The following is a 4242-nucleotide window of genomic DNA, read 5'->3' on the forward strand; positions in this document are numbered from 1 at the left end:
TTGTGTTGTCTAACGTACTGTTAATATCATTCGATTTGTTATATTTTATATAATTTTTAAAGTCATATTTTATGTAAACCATTCGCATTACTGATCTCAATCAGTTGTTTTGTACCGTTCTATGTTTAGCCCCCAGTGGGCAATAAAGAAATTGGTATTTCGTCTGCCGTTACGTTCTGAGTTCAAATTCCGCCGAGGTCGACTTTGCCTTTCATCCTTTCGGGGTCGATACATTAAGTATGAAATCGACTAGTCCCCAACCCCCAAATTTCAGGCCTTGTGCCTTTAGTAGAAAGGATTATTTATACACACACACATGGAGGATTTTCCGTCGGCTTCGACGATGAGGATTCAGTTGTTGAGTTAACTGAATTATCTGCTCATTGAATTAACACCTATGCGGCTGAGCATTTCACTGTGATGTGTACTCTTGACGTTATTTTCGGATGAACCCAAAGAGGTGGGGGCTGGGGGGCACGTGAACCCCTCAAGAAAAGAAGTGTACCCTTCTAAATAATGTAATTACGCCCTTTTCTCCTGGATTTGTATTCCCTTCTGACCTTGTGCCCTCCATACGAAAAATTCTTGGGACCGCGCCTGCACATATAAGAGTACATATATACAGCCATTACTACGTCTATAGTACAATAATGTTTTTACTTTATTTATGGAAGATGTGTGAGTGTTTTATAAAGATAACTGATTAGTGTACAGAGGAGTGTTGTGGGAACTAGGTAAGTGGAGAAGACCGCCATGTGTGTTGCAGTTAACTTGGGGTGTTCGATTCACAATCATAAGATCGTGAATTCGATTGCTGGACTGTTCTGTGCGTTACTTCCTTGAACAAGGCGCTTTATTTTTCTCATTATTCAAGTCTATTCTGCTGTAAATGAATACCTAATCGACAGCTGGTGAAGATCTTTCTCCTTTCAACCGTTACATCCTTAATGTTCCGCTGGGTTAACGGTCGAAGGTTGGAGAGAGTGTCGACGTCTACTTGCGACTACACAAAAGTAGTTAAACCAACTAGTGAAAGCATGGAACATGTTATCAAGTCATGCCAACATGTGTGTGACATTTAAGGTTTATATCTGTATATAGACGTGTAAATGTTTATAATAAATGGTTTATGTATACGTGTGTAAATGTTTGCTTATGCATGACCTTACGGAAGCAGGCATGACCAAGTGTGCGCGCGTGTATAGGTGTTGTTTGTTTAAAGTATAAAAGGGAATTTGTTTTTACTTGCGTAGTTAGAGCGAGTTCCATCCAGGGCAGCTCCACAGGCTCCCTCTCCACGGGACAATACACTCCGTGGAGGCTTATACAACAGACCAAGAAGTGCCGCCTCTATAAAGTCGCCCAGGGCGGACCGCCCCTCTCGTTAACCCCTCTAGCTACTCTACTGCCCTTTTATGTTTTCTATGTATGACGACGGTCCTGATATATATATATATATAAAATAATATATAGAATGATATATTTCCAAAGAGAGTAAACTTATTTTTGCGTCTATACGTGTACAATGTATGCTTGTGCATTCTGTATATCTACATGTGGGCCGCTACTGATGTTTGTACGGCGAATGCATGTCAGTTAATTAGAGTGCGGTTGTATAACTAAGTGGATGGAATCAGTCAAGATTTAACTGAAACATATGTCATGTTCTCGTAAATTCAAAGACTATTTTTCTTCTCTTTTTAGTTGGGTTTTTTTGTGCGGTTTTGTGGTTTTTTTTTTTTTTTTTGCTTACTTTGGTTTTTCATTTTTTTTATATATCTCAAGTGCTCTATTTTATCTCCAGACAGAATTTATAGCATAATTTATTTGCTATCCCAGTCTCGTGGCTATATGTGTATGCATGCATATATATATATATATATATATACATATGTGTGTGTGTGTGTATGTGTGTGTGTGTGTGTGTGTGTGTGCATGTATACGTGTGCTTGTCTAATATGTATGCGAGGGTGTGGGTTTTGTATTGAGTGTGTGTACATATCTATCTCTATAAATAAATAAATAATTTACGTTTTTGTGGGGATGGCACTTTTGGGTCTGCTTTATAAGCCTGTATAGTTTCGGGAACCTTGTGGAAAGAACGAACTCAAGAACTGCCCCGGGTAGCTCACACCTATAGCTATGCTATTGCAAAAAAAAAAAAAATGTCTTTGACCTGGCAGTGCTAAGTGTTTGAGACAACCTCTACAGTTACGACCAGAGCTGTCAATCAGACCTGTCCAAGATGTGGAGAGAACGACGAATCAGTGATTTGGTCCATTGGAAAAAATTATAACCAACACTACAATTCATTGTTCGTGAAAATGTAATAGAAAAAAATAAATAAATAAAAAGCTGTGGTAATGATTAAATCTGTTGCGGTTCTCTCCAAAATATGTGACCTTGTGCCAATGTAAGACACCATTATCAATTCTATTACAAGCGAAATTCTGCCTACTTTAATGCTTGCTGACGACATTTTTAATTTCACTGAAATATTCATTTATATTGCTAAGCACATACATGTCTCATATTTCGAGTCGGTCGGTCGGTTCAACGAAGGCAACATCTGTAAGAGGTCATAAAATAGGACTACTTCTGGCGTAGGAGGTGGAGGAGGAGGTGCTGAATGTGAAAGCGGTGGTGAGTGTGTGGTAGTGGTGAGTGTGTGGTAGTGGTGGTGGTGTGTGTTTAGAGTGATAGAGAAATGGTTGTGTGTATGCGTGGAGAAACAGGATGTAGACGATTAAAAAAAAACATAGGAGAAGAGAAGGAAGTAGAGAATTACCAGTGACTAAAAGAAAAAAAAGAAAGAGAAAACAAGTAGATAAGGAGAGAAAAACAGACTATTCCATCTCATATCAGGTAGGAAATTAGTGTTTTCGTCTTAATCTGACATCTTCATGTGGTTTATTGAGATTATGTGTATATATCGTTGACGTTAATTCAGGATGAATTCCATTTTTGATTACTTCAGTCGTAGATTACGCTAACTTGAAAATTTGATAACAACGAACTAACAAAGGAGCCTCCAAATGCCAGCAGACGTGAGAGAATGTTTTTAGTACTATGGAGTGAATGGTAAGTATATAAGAAGTTGTTGGGGCGTATCTGAGAGAAAAATAGTTTTAATTCTAGAAATTCCTTGATATGCAGTTTCTATTAAAGTACTGTTTTGGTCTCGAGGCTTAAATTCTTTACGCGCGCATGCACACACGTGCACCGTACCGTGGTGGTAAACTTAATCTGTCGCCCTGTTTAATCTCGCAACTGAGCCGCCAGACTTGATTTTGTTGCAAATATTTAAACTAAGTTTCCATTTTGAATGTAATTTTCTCCTTTACTGTCACATGTCTAGAAGCCCCTGAACAAAGTCATAGGCGCTGGTGTTCCTCAGCTGACTAAACATTATTAAGAAACAATAAAACAGTAAAATGATTAAACGGATGTTGTATAATAGAACAGAGCATTAGTGACGAGGTCGGACGTGTACGGCGAAATACTTCGACACTTTACAGTGTGTTATTCTTGAACCACCCACTATCTCTCGAAAACAAAAGTGAATATAACAATATTCGGACCCTTTTCGCTTGAATTACAGAGCCCGATTTTTTAATTTTTTATTTTCTACGCAAATGCAAATTGCATGTTAATTACGAAAATCACATTATTTTTTTTTTATAGACATTAATAAGAAAATTTGCTATGGATCTTTGAAGACCGAAATTTTAGGTAATTTAAAAAAAATAAGAGGCCTCCATTATGGACATACCGGAAATCACAATTGCCGTGTGTTTCGCGGTAATCAAAGTTCTCATAGAAAATAAACCAATGCAGACCACGAGGAGCGGCTAGAGTCTGTGAACTCGGAAAATGGGACCAACATGAAACAAGTGGGAAGCACTTGTTACCTTAAACAAGTAAATGTACGGCGCCGCGAATTTATGTGATGGCGCAGATATGAGAATTTTGACCTCCAGCGAAAAATGTTGCCGTACATCACACAATCTCATTGTTGATTTGCTTTCTTTCATTTCAGAACGTTTCCTTAGATTTTTCATCTTTGAAGATTTCATTGAATTCTCTTCGTTTATATTTTACTTGCTTCAGACATTGGACTGCGGCCATGCTGAGGCACTGCCCTTAAGGATTCAGTTGAACAAATCGATATCAGTATTTGCATTTTTTCAAAGTCTGGTACTTATTCACTTAGTCTCTTTTGCCGATATATATATATATATA

General features: G+C 37.9%; 1 long non-coding RNA gene across 1 annotated transcript; it reads left to right on the forward strand.

Moving 5' to 3' along the window:
- Positions 1-2684: 2684 nt before the first annotated feature.
- LOC128248861 (uncharacterized) lies at positions 2685-4152 on the forward strand. The gene is made up of 3 exons (XR_008264986.1): positions 2685-2865; positions 2951-3081; positions 3685-4152. It is a non-coding gene; the product is annotated as an uncharacterized LOC128248861 (long non-coding RNA).
- Positions 4153-4242: the final 90 nt, after the last annotated feature.

The sequence above is a fragment of the Octopus bimaculoides genome, chromosome 10, assembly GCF_001194135.2.
Source record: "Octopus bimaculoides isolate UCB-OBI-ISO-001 chromosome 10, ASM119413v2, whole genome shotgun sequence".
NCBI lineage: Eukaryota > Metazoa > Mollusca > Cephalopoda > Octopoda > Octopodidae > Octopus > Octopus bimaculoides.